The sequence below is a fragment of the Drosophila pseudoobscura genome, chromosome X (assembly GCF_009870125.1).
Source record: "Drosophila pseudoobscura strain MV-25-SWS-2005 chromosome X, UCI_Dpse_MV25, whole genome shotgun sequence".
Taxonomy (NCBI): Eukaryota; Metazoa; Arthropoda; class Insecta; order Diptera; family Drosophilidae; genus Drosophila; species Drosophila pseudoobscura.
The window spans coordinates 62,539,853-62,557,168 of NC_046683.1; the positions used below are offsets into that span (position 1 = coordinate 62,539,853).

The window sequence follows — 17,316 nt, forward strand, 5'->3', positions numbered from 1 at the left end:
GAGACCAGACGGGGTCAAGAGACCCAGAGCCAGGGCCAGTCCTGGCCAGGCCCACGAATCATTAATTCATAAGGCTGTAATTTGCTTTCTTGTCCCAGCAGCGACGCAGGTCAGCAGACCAGACCCGAGTAGTATACCTTTCGGTCATTTGCGCTGCAAATTATAAGCAGACAAATATCCCAGACATCGCAGTGAGAAGAGGACTGAGAACTACAGTTACTTCCAACAATGTGTGCTCACAAAGAGCCCAGAGAACTTATTTGCGGTTTCCCAGTTTGGCTAGCAATAACCCCCAGCCTGATGAAGGCTGAATGCAAAATTTTGCTGACATGCCCGGGGCAGGGCGAGTCTCCTTTCGATTCTCTGTAACTGATTTTGACATTTTGTAATGACAAAACAAAGCATTCTCCCAAGTCTCACTCTCTTCCTCTGTGGCACTGTTTGTCTTCCTGCCACTCATGGACTATGCATCTTCTCTGTATTCTCATGTCTTCAACTAATGTCAATCGTTGTCACCAGTTTGGGTTTGGCGGAAATTAGAAATCAAAATGTAAAGTCCTGGCTCTGTCAGATGGTGTGCACTGTACAGGGAAATCAAACCTACCCTCCCTTCCGTAGGAGATAATCGTGTTGGCCCTTCTGTGTGGCTATGGGATTGTCAGTTTTAGCCACAGAAAGCATTGAAAATCGAAAATCATACAACCTTATCTTTATTGGCAGACTTATCCATGCCTGTACCTCGCTACAAATCGCAATTATAATTAACATTGTAAACTTTGACCAGGAAAAAGCATAAGTCTATCCCCTGCACTCTCTTCTTTCCTTTCCACTCTATAACCTTTCATTCGAGTACATTCGCATTGCAAGACCCCAAAACGAATCCATAGCTTCGGGGGCTAAAACAACAATTAAAATGGGTCTGGGTGACGGAGAGGTAAAGGCATGTACAGAGAGAGAGAGAGAGAGGGGGCGGGCGGCTTACAGCTCGACTGTGCTGAATGTTAACAGTAACAATGCCACAACTACAATTGTAATGATGAAATAAAAGTCAAGTTAATACAATAGCTCCGCAGAAAACAACAACAGCAACAGCAAAAACAGGAACCCAAACATGAAACTCATTCAGGCTATGGCTCTGGCTATGGGGCTCGTTGGCAGGTGGTAAGGGTGGGATTGTGAGGTGGAATAACGGAAATACGACTACCCCTATTATCAGGAAGGACTCGCCCGCTCTCTCCCTATCTCTTTCTCTCTCTCTCTCTCACCCTGCCCTATCCATCTCTTTCGTCTCTCTGGTACTGTTACTCGTTAGCATTACATGAAAGTGCAACTTTTTAACAATAAAACCAACAGGAAAAGAAACAACAAGAACAAGAAACAATTGTAATACATAGTGTTATAATAAAAACCAGAGTGAAGCCTTCGAGTACGAAATATGGACTCATGGGTACCCTGTAAGATAAGCGAAGATTTACTTATAGTGCTTATAGTAGATTATTTGATATACTGCAACTCTCATAGATCGAGTTCGTGAAATTTTGTACTCCTGGAATCAAACTGATGCCCTTTAACGCAATGGTACATTCGTCGAATGATGCGTCGACATTCGCTGTACAGACACGTATAGATGAACGAATACATCCGTTTCGAATGATATGAATAAGGCCCATTCGGACCTAGCGATTCGGAATTTTGTTCACGATGATAATTCGATAGGAGCATCAATATTGTGCGGAAATTACTAGCTCGCTCTCAGAGACAGTGAGCGCTCTTTTCAATTAATGTTAAAACATGAAAGCCCGAGAATACATTTTCCACAATAAAAAGTCTCACAAGGAGACTGCAAGCCGCCAACCTTGATTTAAAATACCCAACTGCGGGCTAGATATATTGTAGCACTATGACAGTAACATCCAAATGGAACCAACATCTTCCGAGAATATACGACTATATACCCAACCAGCTACCAGGTATTATAGTCAGCTTGTTTCACCTCTCCTGCGACCCTCCCAAATATACGTATGAGATGTTAAGCCTTCTCTGTCTATAACATATACGCCCCGAAAAAAGGCCTGAGTTTTTGTGTGTTTATATGTCGCTTTCTCTGTGCAACCCAAACACACACACACACACAAACTTACTCTCTCTCATCTTCTCTTTGGTACCGGTCTCTGGTTGCATGCAAGTTCAAAGTTGTTGTACCCCAGAGCTGAGCTTTCTTCTTCAGACTGAGCAACACCCCATGCCACATACCATCCCCACCTAATGCTCCATTCGTGTGGCTGGGAGCCTGGTGGCGAGAGACTAACAGCAGACCAAGTGCCGCAGGTGCAAAGTGTAAATGAAGACTGATTGCAGTGCACATGATTTTGTGTCGACAAGCAGGGAGTGTGACCGGAGGGGAGACGGGTGCACAAAGGGGGGATAAAAAACGTTACTGTTCGCCCTTGTTTGCCGAAAAGGGGGGTAATTGTGGTTAAGTGCTGGTTTATTGGTTTGGCAAAAGGGCTTAAAAGATGTCCGTATGTATATGCAGTAGGTAGCGCGACGGAAAACGAATCTGGCGCCCTGGTACTCGTACACTCGCTCGTATGACTAAGGTTAGGGGCAAGTTTTTGGGTAGCAGCAGCACCACCACCACCGCCCCTTTTGAAGGCCAAAGTTGAGAGTGTGTGTTCGGGAGCATGTTGAACATGGTTGTAATGATAGCTTGTTGCCTGACCAGCGACATGATAAGAGAGTACAAAGGGAGAAAGGTTAAGTTTTCAGGGTAATCGAGATTGTTTGAATGAAATTCTAATTAAAATCTGAGGCGTCCAAGGGCGTCATTTAGTCCGTTTAGATGACGGCAACAGCAGAAAAGACCCACTTAACCTTGAGTTCCTTTTTACAATTATCAAAAGCGGCACTCGAAGAGTATAAGGAAGTATTGTTGATCATCCATCAACAATAACCGAGTCCGTCCCTTCGCTCCATCTAATATTTACATTGACATTTAGCAACCAACTTTGTGTCTTCTCCAATGACAAGTCAGAGAAAATAATCAATCTGGCCCTTTTGCGAGCATCTATACCCAATAGAAAGAGAGAGAGGGTAAGAGATAATGGGCCAGATTACCAATTCCGTCGTTTACGTATAAACAAGTATGAAATATATTGTGAAAGTTGCATAAATCATAAAAGTAGACATGTGTATGCTGATGTGTGCCAGGTATGGTATCACGTACCGACTCATTTCGGTCTGGTTTTATGTTTCCTCTCGAAATTAAATTCTAAAAATCATTCCACTGCTCTGAAGCACATTAAAATCATTCCCTTTTTAATTGAAACACAAACCCTCTGGCAATACAGGCAGCCAGGAGAGCACGCCAAGGCCGCAGCAGAGGGACGTGGGGGTTCATTGGGGCTGGAGAGCACTTCACATATGCCCCAGACAGGGGCAGTCGTCAGAGCAGGGGAGCCGCTGTCGCTCACTTAAGTTAATACGCAAACCAAATGTCACTCAACATTATCAACAGCAAACGTAATCAGTTAAAACTTTTTTCCTCTCCGGACTACCATCCTTCCTCTATATTCCACCAACTCGTCCCTGCTGCTGTTCCTGCTGGTGTACGCTCAAACCCAACAGCAGTGGCAGTTGCAGTGGTTGTTGTTTTGCGAAAAGTTGGCAACATGTTTGTATTCTCTTTCAATTTTTCATGTGCCTCTGGATCGGCCCTGCCCCTGCCCTCCCTGAAAATTGGTGAGCAGAAAAACAACAGTCTGAGAATTTTTTGTAAAACGTTTCTATGGCCCAGACATAACGAAGATTAGATTCTCTGATCGAAGATTCAACAGTCTTTATTAGATCTGATTATAAAAAAGATCTCCTTGATGAATGCAGAATTTATATTCAGGCTAATATTAAATATGCTTTAAAATATTTCGCTGATGTGTGGGTAATTATGTAATCAGCGCCATAGTTAAAATAAATTCGTGGAATAACTGTTCTTTTACAACGTCTTACATCCCAGAAAAAAAGACTAATTTAACAACCTTTCAAGTATGTGAGAATCATCTTTAAGGCCACGTGCCAAGCTCTCCATGAAGGGTATAAAAAATGCATGGCATGTGTTTCCATAGAGCTCTTCACTCCACTCCACTCCCCTCGTGCTACTCCTTCTCTAAGCCTGGTTAGGCCTATGGAAAAGTTATTTTATTTTGGCATTTGGTGGCATTTTTCGTTGACTGAGAGCTGAACACAAAACAGCAGCACAGAGAATGTCTAACTTCAGGTTTTTGTCGAGACCGGCTACCCTCTGTGCGGCTCTGATATACGAGGTCGTACGGGTATGTGTCGTAAGTGCTCGCGGTTTTTGCATATTTTTGGACCGACAAACCTAGGGAGGGGAGGATGGAGTAGCGCCGGAGGGTACATGGCGTGTGTGGGCCACTTGACAGCCGTTTAAATGCATTAAAAATTACCTACTCCAACATGAGCAGAGCAAAGGAGAGGGCGTGCAGAGCAGGGGCGGCAATGGCAAACATGTCAGCCGCCAAATTTCACATGCGAAATTGTGCATGGCAGTGGGGTGATAGGGCGGACCATGGGCAGAAACGGATCACGCCCACAAACAAGACGTCCCAAAATCAAATCAACAGAAAATGGCGTGCCATCCAAATGACGACTACAACAATGAAGACGGGTTTCGATGAGTCTCCCCATGCCCCTCTAGGGCAAAAGACAGCAAAAGGGTTTGGCCCAAAGCTGCTGAGGCAAAAGGAAAAGATGCGGAGAGGGAAAACAGGCCACAGACAGCAGGACTGGCCCGACTAGTTAACGCAAATTGAAATTGTTGTAGCCGCAGACAACAAAAAAAAAAGCCAGAGGAAACGAAGCAGACGAAGATATTCTCCCAGCTTGTTCGTGCATAAATCAAAGTCTGGGCTTAAAAGAAACGGGTAGAACTGAGGGAGGGATGGACAGAATGAAGAGAAAGGGAGCCAGAACATTGAGAGCGAAGTAGATACATGAGACTATGAGAAAAAAGGAGCTGTCAGAGTGCCCACGGCAGTTAAAACGACAATTAAATTGGACTACGCCGACTGTTTGGCCATTAAGTAATCCAGGTACCAGCTAAAATCTGTTACGAGTGCCAAATGTCTTAGGGAACGGATGTTAGCACCTCATAGAATCACTCTTTCCTCACTCACTCTGATAGTTTTGATAGTTATCTTTTGTATTCTGTGATTCATTTTGTCGAGTCTTCCCTCGACGGCTAGCAGTTCTTCGAATTTTTCTGTTCCATCAAAACTCATCTCCAAAATATTATTTTTTTTTGCATGGAAGGCAACAGCGGTCTTTCTCTGAAGATAAGTGATAATCTCCTTTCTCTAAGCCGCCTACTTCTCCTGTTATTTCGCAGGAACTCTCTTTATATCTCAACTTAAAGTTATCTTTATCATCTTCGCAATATTGCACTCCAAACTAGCGCTTTAAAGCGCCCCCTAGAAAGTTCAAACTGTCGTTAAGGTGTGCCTGCTCTTCATCTCTCTATCTTCTCTCCACTTCCTGGACTGTTCTGCTGCTCTTCTCTAGGCTGTCACACACGTCGCATGAGTTATATGCCCCCTCACTATTCTCGCACATATGCACATCTGTTCGTCCCTCTCTGCCGCTCACACTGTGTAGTTTTCCGCCTCACTCATAGCTAACTTTTGAGGCCTTATCTCGCACAGACTTGCACTCGAGGCTTATGAGAACGTGGAGAGCCATGGCGCTATGATTTAAGCGCAAACTTCTCCCGCCAAGACAGTGGCTCTTCCACTTTTCCCTCGTATGTTACGCTTAGCCACAGCGACAGCCATCCGCCATACCCTGCTCCCCATACTCGAATGTTGTCTCTGTCTCTCTCCCGAAAGGAACTTGAACAATTAACTATATTTTAATTGCTACACTCTGCCTTCTGCCCAGTGCTGGTAATTTATTTACAATTTTAACGCTCATTTTGCCAACTGAAGGAAATAAAAAAGGAAGCACAAATAAACATCAAAATGAAGTACAATGTTAGTGGAGATGCCGCGAAAGTGGCATACTCTTTCGAACGAAATACATGTACATTACTTATAGTATTTAAGAGGCATGTTCCGTCATGCCTACATGCATGCCTACGACATTCAGTGATCTCTCTTTTTGCGAAGTTTTGTCCATTTCCTGGAAATGCAGTCATATCTTTCTCTCTGATTGACTAGCTCTTCTTCTCTGTTGAGGTACCATTCCAGACTCACTCAAAACGGACGGCTCCTGTTAGGGTATCCAAAGAGAAACCACAGAAAACAAATAAAAAACAGAGCGGATGGGTGGGGGTGCTGCACAGAGCGGAGTTGAGTGACGGACAGCGTCCGATGGGTTTTCGTTTTTCTGGTTTCTCTGGTTGTTCCTGGCTTTTCCCGGGTGCTCTTCTGTTGGTTGGTGCAAAAACGCATTACGCATGCACTTTGCTCAACACTTGCGTTAATTTTATTCCGCCTATCCCCTTCCCTTCCCTTCACCCACCGGTGTACCGCACCACTGGCTGCCCCACTCGCTGTGTGTACGTTTGTTTAAATATTCATTGCAAATTCCAATTGCATTTGCGCTTAAATTGGCAATACCCACAACCACCAGAGGAGAAGAGCACCAGAGCAGCACCAGAACAGCAACAGGAGCAGGAGAAGAGCGGCAGCAGCTGTTGTTTCTTTTCTCATTTTTTTTTTTGTGTACTTTCCTTCTCTTTTTTTTAAGTTTGTTTAGCCGGTAATTGAAGAGGAATGTTCACAAGGGTATTTTCGTGTTTGGAATATCTGTGTTGAAGCCAAATCCAGCGAATCAAAAAAATATAAGTGGACTAATCGTTACCACATTCCCTGACAAACAGAATTCCCACTACAAATCAGGAAAAGCCGCTGGAATCTCGGATCAACCAGAGCCAGAAATAGACCACAAAGGGACACGGACACGGCCACGGACCGGCCACGAAATCTATTATATTATTCGAATTTCTAATGAAATCCATACAGCAATTTTCCTCTTATGCATAAAATTTTGCATTAATGTGCAAACAGAAATATTTGGCCATAAACAAATGTTTAGCGACTAATTTGGCTCTGTAAAGTGAAATGCAAAATGCATAAATTCGATTTTGCACTCGGCCCTCATTCGACGCTACCCAAACTAGATTTCGCCCAAAACATATTTAGTCAGATAAATTGGTTTAAGCTCCGACATCGCTGGGGCCATTAAAATGGGGAGACGACCAATAGAATGTGCGACGGAGCCAGCGAGCGTAACCGCAATGCAAATGTGAAAGGCCAAATAGCAAAGTGACATCGATCCAAGATCATATTTCATCCAGGGAGTTGAAGCAAGAGCCGTAGCGGGCGGTCGATGGGGATGTAAATGCTATTAAAAGGCATTACGATGAACCCCAGGAGCCGTAAATCATAGAAGGAGGAGCCCTTCTTTGGCTGGGTTTCACTTTTGTCTGTTTTATTGTTTCCAGATTTATGTCTCTGTCTTGAATTCTCCATTGGATTGGCCTGGTCGGGCGACGCTATCGTGCGGCCAGAACAGCTTCAATAAATGCAAGTCACACGCTGCGAATGAGCAATATTTTAATTATTCTCAAATTGTGGCAGCAGAAGTGCCGCCAGTATTTCATTTCCACGTCTTTTTCTCAGCTCTTAGACGGTGATTTTTTCACCGATGCTATATTACTGCCAAAATTGAGTTTACTGTTGCCTCAAATATATTTGTATTGCACTAAAGATGACTGCAGTATTTTATCTCCCACCGACGCTGAGATGGAATGGTTTTTCCAGTGGAAAACTTATCGTTTAATTTTTTCACACATTCCTTATCTCTCACTTTTAATTCATTGAGCAGCTCCTTCTCTTTCTCTTCTCTTAACATATTGAGTTGCTTATTTGTCGTCTGTCTGTCTGTCCGTTTGTCTGTCTGTGTGCTTAATGAGCTTTTGTTTCCAGCTGTATGAATGCATTTTTAATCCATTAAGACTTTTGATATCAAAAAATCAATGATGGTGAATACTTTTCCATCCAACAGATGTGTATTTAAATAACACTTAATTCCGGGACAAGCTAAAACAGATGCACACAGATGCTGTCACTGACGTCAATGACTCGGCAGGGGCTCCCGTTCCTTCCGATATCATGGGAGAAGGGATTTATTAGGATGAGAGAGAGGTGAGGCTGTGCGTGAGGGATGCAGTCAGTAAGCTTGCTTTGATGACAGCTCAGACTTTGTCTCCCCCTCTCTTGCTCAATGCTCTCGATGCATTTAATCGAGTCAGAGTTGAGTTTCTGCCAACATCACCAGCTGCAGATGCAATGGCTGAACAAGAAGCAGTGCACACGCACACTGGGGCAGACACTGGGACACAAACACATGCAAATTTATATATGTATGTACTCGTATTGATTAAATGAAGATGACAACAATGATTGACATCGTTGACTTAAGTCATTACATATTGTAGGGGTGCTCTGCAGGAGGAGAAGTAGAAGGAGCAGAACGAGCAGCAGCTGCCAGGATGCACCATGGCCATGTGTGTGTGCGTTCTTTTGTGGGCATGTTTGTGCATGTCTCTTCATGGCCGTGCCTGTGTGGGGCACTTAATTTGTTTGAAAAGCTCGGCAGCTCGGCTCGACGTAGCTGGACAGCAAGAAGAATTTAATTCTGACTCTCCATCTTTCTCTCGCTGGAGCAAAATTAATTATTTTCAAATTAAATAAAAACATGGCCAACATTTAAATTTATCAACACAATAAATTACATCAAATAATTGCCAATTCAGCAGCAAATAATTTATGTGGCACAGCACACACCTCGCACTCTCTCCTCCCCCTTCCCATCGGCTTATTGTGATTTTTCATTGCTTGTTTGTCGCTTGAGTTGTTTTTTGGCCATAAAGATAATAATCTTACCACAGAAGCCAGCGGGAAAATTCCTCTACGAAAACTGATACAAAATATAATTTGAGGCCTGTTCGAGGATATGCAACATGAAAAAAATGGCCAGTACGAGAGAAAGGAACTAGGGAAAGCTGAAAGAAATCGCATAAATTTCAGTCACAGCTCGCATAAAATGCGATGTCAGGCGTAAACATTTTCTAGCATTTTTTTCTTATTTAGGAGTTGTCCTACCGGAGGGAGAGAAGAGGAAAGAACGGATGATTGGAAATAGGGGAGTAAGCCAAAAATTGGTTTAGTATTATGGTGGGAAGCATGATAATGGTCGGAGGCTCAATCACACGAAAATTAAGAGAGAGGAAAAAACGCTCGAGCCGTTTGGGTGGAAATTAGCCACAAACACCGTGACACGAGATTTGTATGTATTGGATTAATTGTTTCATATTATTTTATAAAGACCAGCTCTGATTGAAATCCAAAAATGTAAAGGAATTTGAAAACCTTCTTCTCAACAGAAGTCCAACCTCTTCTCCTCCATCATGGCCTAATGCCAAACAAACAAGTTTTGAAGGTTAAAACAACAAAAGAAAAAGTTGAACAAGTATTTGTTGCAAAAATACTTCGTAGAATTTCGGAAATGTTAAATAAAATTCAATCAATATTTCCACGTAAAAAGAACCTTAATTATTGCAATTCCTTTTCACATTTCATTTTTATTTCAAATTATTTCAAATATTTTCCTCGAAACAGTTTCATTTTTTCGGCCAACTTTAATATCATTTCTCCCAGTTCAGTAATCAATTCGTGGGCAGAGATTGCTTGAATAAAATTCAATATATATCCATACGCTCGTCCTTCTGCTAACCCAACGAAAAACTGCCCTGAATTGTCAAATGACAATGGAAGGTCAATGCCTGCCACACAGACAGACACCGACGTGGCAGTCAGACAGCGAGCAGCCTGAGAACCATAAAAACTAACCAAGAATGAAGGGCCGACTTGTTGTAGCTGTTGTGAGTAGGTATTATAATAATAATAAAGGAAGCACCAACAACAATGAATAGGACAGGACGATAATAGAGGGTACACACAGAGGCCTGTGTCCACGGACGAATCCCCAGTGGTCGAGTCCAGTCATTCCCTAGCCTGGGGCAATGTTGTCCTGTTGTCTGGTCTACTGACTGGCCAACAAAGAGGAACAATTGAGAGAGGGAGAGTTCTCAGAGGTTAAAACATAGCTTAAAGATTCTTCGATCGAAGGCTATGCCAGAAGAGATACTTAAATTAGATTTAAAACAAGTAAACACACCTTTGTAGAGTGTCGGCACAACGAGTATATTATATTAAAATGCACATCACGTGCTTACTCTCAGATACAAGATACATCCCATGTCCCCCAGACTAAAAAAAAAAAATCTATGTGAGAGCCTGCGATTTGCCGCTTAGCACCGTTTCAGCTTATTAAACACATTCTGCCATTGATTGGGGACCCACTGCCTTTCGCCTTGCGCCTTCGTCTAGGACTTGGATTTTTCTGGAAGATGTTGAGGGCAATTTCAGCGATAAACACGCACCCACCCATCATCGTTAAAATCTCCTCCTTCCCGGAATCGATTCTGTTTATTACGCATACGGGGGCTTCGGTAAACATGTTTATGTTTTGACGGGGCGTGCAGAGGCACTTGATTGCCAATTTTTACATTTATTTTTTATTTTCCTCTCATTTTTCCAGAACACCCATCAAACTGTCTCATAAATCTGATATGCATTTACAGAGGAAATGCAATAAGCTTCGAGGAGATTTACATGAAATGCATTTAAAAATGGCAGGGAATATGCCAAGTGGCTTGTGTCCTGCGAGTACTCCTCGGCACAGAGAGAGAAGGAGGATAAGCTAAATCTGCAAACTGAAGCAGCTGTGCTGCAAACGAGGCCTGCAACATAGGATATTCATTTATGATGAATGGTTATGAATGACTGAATGTAATCTCATAGATAGAAACTTTAGGAGTGTACGGGGGAGTATTCTTTTGGCTAATGTGCCTCCTCCTTACCCATTTCGGGTAAGTCCTGGGTCCTACGACCATTAACCAACAGCTTTTTACAGCAGCAGAGGCGAAATAAAGGCGAAAGCCAGGCTAGCGATAGCCCTTTTAGTAATCTTATACGCGCTCGTAATATTGAATAACTGACAAAACCAAAACGAAAGTTACGGGGGACGAAAAACATTCATCAAAGGCGATAGCATGTCCTTGAAAATGCTAAACAGAACTGGCAAAAAAGAGCGCCCGAAAATGGAAGGAAAAGTCAGGGAAAGTGTGGGGGAAATTGGCCGGAACTTTTGAGGTTGCATGGGAGTTGAGTGTAGATAGACTGACACACAGACTGAAAGATAACTTTGAAGACTATGAGGTACAATTTTTAAACAGTCTAACAAAAGACTAAGAAGCAGTCTGGAAGACCTACTGAGAGATAGCCTGGATGAAAGAATGAAAGGCAGACAAACTCTAAAACACATATTCATGTTTTCATGTCTGCTTAACTTCAATCGGGACTTTGTCCATAACATTTTCTTGCTCCAATGAGACCAAAACCAATCAACAGCCAGGTAATTGGGGAGCGGAATTCAATGGGATGTTTGCGAGACCGGGCAGGGGCTGCGTATGTGACGGGCAAGCAATCAATTGTAACCCAAAAGCTTAATCGATTTTCATCCAGGTACAGCCGCCGCAGCAGCAACCACTCCTGTCAGTTCAACATCACAAACAGAGGGAAATCACTTGGTTTAATATGGAAACAAATTTTCATCCACGCCGAAACAAGAGAAATCTTATGTCCAAACACACACACAAACACGCACAACCACGACCACACACAATTGGCGGGCATTTCAAAAGAGAATTTGTATTGTTGCTGTAATATTTTCGATTTATTCTTTGTTTGTTTTTTTTTATCCGCTCGGGGGTATCATATCATAGTAATTCGGTTCCATTCGGTGGAGATTATTAAAAAGGTATTGCTGCCCCAGAGTCTCTGACTCTCTCCCTCTCTCTATCTCACTCTCACTCTCTGAGAGATTGGTTGTGAAACAGTGACCAAAGTTTGTTCAGCCTTCAAAAATTGAAGGTACTCACTCGGTAAACCCAAAATTAATTTATTTTATTTACTTTTCATTATGGTGGGTTTTTTCTGTCTGTTTATTACGAATATAAACACATTTAAAGGGTATTACAGTACAAACACATGTTTTAAGAGCAGACATTGAAGGTCCGCTTGTACTTTTTACTCATTTACTGAAAATAAGCAATTTGGAAGAAAACGCATTTACAGTTTTCTTTGAGGTAATCTGAGCTCCATATTCAGGATCGGTCCATATGGGTACGAGCTTTATTAAAATTTATTTCTTTCAAAATGTAATCAAACAATAGCTCTGGCAGGGTAACAGATGCTTCGGGGTACATACATACATAGTTGGCGATTATTTGTTGTGTAAAATTGTGGTCACATAATGTATGCCTCGATGGGGTACGGACCCAGCTAGAGAACCAAAGAGCCCACTGATGATGAGAGACCCAAATGAACACCAAATATGCAATTAGCAAAAGTTGAGTTATTTGCCATAAATATTTGCGGACACAACAAAAGTAGCCAGCGACCGGAGGCGGGCCTCGTTTACACTCGCTGTGTGCTCATTGTTTGGTTGGCTTTGCATTTTCCCAATTTGTTTTGTGGATTATGCAATTTATTTAGTGTAACTTTGGCAAAGGCTGTAGGTGGAGGAAGTTCTGACTGGCCGATGATAAATTCCATGTCCGCACGTAATATGGAAATTAAAACGAAAAGCGGACAAAGCGCAGTCCGCCAAAGGGACAAGGGTCGACCTCCCTTCTGTGTATATCAAAAGGCATGCAACATTGATTTAATTGCTCGGGTCAGTCCTGACTCAAGTCACAAGGGTCTGAAAGTGTTTTGGCAAAGGTAAAGGTTGCCTAGAGGCAATGAAAGTTAGTCCCAGTCTCAGCAGAGGGAAATACCACAGAGAATAATGCTGAATATTTGCTTTCATGATCTTTTTTCAGGTTCTATTCTAAAGACTAGACCTTGGGAATTCTCGAGGACAACTAATTATGAGAGGAATCAGGAAATAATTTGGTCAGAAATGTCTGCTTATCAGCAAAAAGGAAGCAGGAGAACACAACAGAAAATGACACGTATAAAAACACATCGGGAGGATGTAATACCCGAGACGAACTGCAAAATGTGTTCGTGCAGAGACGGGCTTCCCTTTCCCCCGCACGAAATCTGCTGCTTCAGTTTCTGCCCTAAATAAGGACCTTAGCGTTTTCCCTTCCTTCGCGGAGTGGCAAAGTGTAACTAAAAACTGGCAGACTCCTCCAAAAGCAGCTTCCGTTTGCCTACGTTTCGAGTTGAAAATGAGCGTGTAATTAGAAATGTAAGGAGGGGGAAAAAAAAGGGAAGGAGAGAGGAGGAAAAGCTAGGTGAGGAGGAAAAGCGAGAAGAGATGGTAAAACGGAAAGCGAAAAAGTAGCGGCAACAGTTCAAAAGTCGCAACTGCGTCTCGTCCTCAGGAAATGTGCACACGCAAAAGAAAATTACAAATGAAAATGAAATAAAATGGCGCAAATGCAAAAAACACATACACACAGACAAACTTATATACTCCTACACATTTGCTGCTACCCTCCACACCGCCTCACCCACAATGAGCCGCATAAAAAGTTATGTATAAAAATCTTTTGCTACTTTTCGCTTGCATTTCCGTTACAAGGCAAACTGAAACGGAATTTGCATGTGACATTTGCGGTTGGGGTATTTCTGTTTCTGCTTCTGGTGATGGTGATGGAGATGGAGACGGAGATGGTGGAGATACACGCCACGCGGCGAACAGGGGCGGGATTGGGATTGTGCTGCCACTGGCTACGTGAGTTAATAGAGCAAAAGTTAAGCTCTGGTAGCGGGCTAAATGAGCCACAGACATTGAAAAGACTTCCAGCATCCTCACGTCTCTGGTTTTTTTGTTTTTGGCTTGTAGTTTTGCTGAAACTTGGACAGAGAGAGGGAGCCGTGGTGTAGGGGGTATGATTGTTCTGCGAAATTGAAAACTCTGGGTAATTAGGAAAAGTTTCATCATTTTCGAATAAAAAGAGAAAGAATAATTTATACCTTTGCAATGACATGAGTGAGTTACATGCACAATCACATATGAGCATCGAATTAATGTGTTTACTGGAAAGGCCATGCAAATTGCGAATAGTAATCATTCCATATATCAATACTTGCATACATATATCCCCTCAAAAATAACTCACCAAATATCGTTTCCCACTGCTGTTCGTTGATCGTATTTCGTTTTCTTTGGGGACGAAAATGTTTGGGGAATGCCAATTAAGTTGTTTGCAATTCAACGACCAAACATTGAATTCAGTACGAATAAAGCTATATTTGTCCGTGGTTTTTTCTTTTGGATATTTGTTTAATTTCCGTCGCAGAATGGCACTATTTACTCAACTTATTTATTTATTAATAAATACATATATATGTGTGTGTATGTATTTATGTATGGTGTTTTACGCGATATCATTACACATTGCATTAGGCACTACATTAATTCCTGATATTTTTTGTTGCAATTATTTTTTTGCTGATGCTGTTTGCTGAATTAATTTATAAAATATTTAAAAATCGATGCGCCGCAAGCTTTTATTTTTGGTATTTCTGTTTCTGTTGTTTCTCGGCTACACTATAAATAATTGATGGCGTTTGTTTTGTATTTTGTTATTCATTTATTACTTTTGATAATACTCGTTTATTTTTTTTTGCCAGCACGTACTGAAAAACAGAACAGAAAATTGCATGGGGCTGATGTGGTGCCCGTTGCCCCATTCGATATCCCGCTTTTTGAGACCGTACTCCTGGTCACAACGAATTTTTGGACGCGCAACGGCGAGCCGTGCGATAATAAACATGCACAAAAACAATAAATTTCTACATTAAAACATTACAAACGGTGCATAAACAACAAACGCTGCAATTAGCAGCAGCAAAGAAATAAATTTTCATTTAAAAATCTCCCATACGCCTTGTGCAACGTGTGTGATAATTATGTGCGCTTGGCACGCAGGCAGGCTGACAAAAATCAGAAAATGTTCTTTAAATTCTTCCACTTCTCTTCTATGCTTTGATATCCCGGGAGTGTTGAAAGCGAAATGGCGCCACTAGGTCCAGGACCTTTGGGGGAAAGGACTTTTGTCAGGAAAAACAAAAGTCAACCAAGGGTGAGCACAGCTGAAAGCAGACTTTTGGCAGAAATTCGTACCCAAAATATGTGTTCGGATACATATGTATGTACATACATATACTCCTACCTGAAGTGTCTAGAGATTGTACAGAAAAAGAAAAAGGAGATTCTGAAAAAAACAGAAAGTCAGCCAAAAACACAGGCAAACGCGAAAAAAATCTGAAAGTCGAGCAGATGATGAGTCCTGACTGGGCCAACAGCAGCGATGGAAATGGAGGGAAAAAAGCTTAAATGTTCAATGCAAAAAGTGCTAACCCGTCCAGATTAGATTGACTGTAAGGGCAGGCACTAGATCAAAAATTGGAGATATATTCTTAAAAGAAGACGGAAAACTTGTTGCTTTAGCTGGTACCAAAATAATAATGTAGAAGAGATCTGGATGGGTCTTATACGAGAAAATTTCGTGTTCTATAAAAAACATGATTCTTAGAAGTTTTCGCCATGCTTCCATTTAGTTAATTCTGCTCAGGTTCCTTAAGATGACCGCCAGATTATTGATTATTTTAGCATTTTGTTTTCAGGGAATCCATTTTTAATGTAATTTATTGGTTGGAGGTCAAGTTGTATGCCTAACAAAAACCCTAATCAGGCCAACAAATACAAATACAAAAAAATGGCAGCGAAAAGCATTTGTCATGCCTTTCTTTTCTGCTCACTCTCTCTGTCTTTCTTTTTTCCGCTAGACCCCTCTTTGTCTTCCTTTATTCTATTTCGCAAAAACTCAATGATGACTTGGCTTCTATACGCCTGACTGGATATATATTTTTTTTTTGCTATTTACACATGCCTACAAAAGAGGGAAACTCAACCTCAACCTCAGTCCCCTGCCTCCCTCAGCCTGCCTCCCGCTACAGTGACTGCGTCGTCTGTTTAATTTTCACAGACATCGCCTTCGCTTTCTCCCACACGCACAGACATCCAAACACACAGATACAGAGTGTTGACACCCACACACAGAGACACACACACACACACACAGACGGACACTTCATAAAAAGGCAGCGCATGTGGCCATTATTTATGTATATTTTCACCTACATTTACTTTATTTATACGGTGGGACGACAGACGGAGGCTGGATGGAAAGCAAGGCCAAAAGAGATTGCTGTGGGAGCCGTAAAGATGAGGGAAAGCCTTAGAGAGACAGCAGGAGCAGAAGATGGGACACCGGAGCAGAGGACTCAGAGGAAGAAAGCTACAGAGAGAGGAACTGGAAATGCTCTTAACATATAGATTGCTTGTAGGTTGTACTTGTAGGCCCACTCGGTGAGTCAGTTTTTATATCCTTTCAGAAGGTAACCCTCATATGCAAGCCCATAAATCATAGTACATGTACATATATGTATGTATAATATATCTAGAGAACTTTTACCCCAGTTTTCACGGTGAACAAATATATTATATATGTAGTATGATTTGGAACCGCCGAGATCGCATCACCATTTCATATGGTTGATATACAAAATTTAGTCAAATTTAATCAAATTCGAATTGGATACATAAGGTTATATGCTAGGGTATCATTAGCTTCGGCTATTTTGTTGGTGTTTTTGTAGTAAGCCTCAGCAGCATCATCTGTCCAACACTTCCCTCCCTTCCATCCATCAATCCCCACTTTGGACCGTAACTCAATAAAGCATAAATGTTAAAAAAACATAAAAACAGCAGCAACAAACACAAGAAAAACTAAAATGAAATAAAAAAACATATAAAAAACAGCATAAATGTTAAGCTTGAGAGCGGTGGTTAAGGAAGGAAAACAGCCCAAAACATCGACAGTCGTGAAGGCAGTTAAGACTTTTCCTATTTTCTGGCCGCTCTGTCCCTCTCCCTCCGCCATATACCACGTGGCGGATGAGTAATCTATAAAAATGAGTCACCAGAAGAAAAGAAAAAGGGTGAAAAATTGAATATCTATTGTACCCAAAATTAGCTTTTCCATTCGTCTACCTTTATTTTGAATAAAGTTTTAATATTTCAAGAAAATCAAATTTCGTGTTTAAGTCAAAATATCAGTGTGAAAGGATAAGGATAAAACCTTATTTTTAG

General features: G+C 41.8%; 1 protein-coding gene across 10 annotated transcripts in view; it reads right to left on the reverse strand.

Annotated features, from left to right (window-relative positions):
- The window catches only part of bru3 (bruno 3), a 316,608-nt gene extending 302,009 nt beyond the window's left edge, over window positions 1-14,599 (reverse strand). Inside the window, exon 1 of one of the 10 annotated variants that reach the window (XM_033381811.1) lies at window positions 14,279-14,599. The gene's annotated coding sequence lies outside the window, so the exon portion shown is untranslated. The remainder of the gene's footprint in view (window positions 1-14,278) is intronic. The other 9 variants (XM_033381812.1, XM_033381803.1, XM_033381800.1 and 6 more) reach the window with 9 other exon arrangements.
- Between the last annotated feature and the right edge of the window lie 2,717 nt (window positions 14,600-17,316).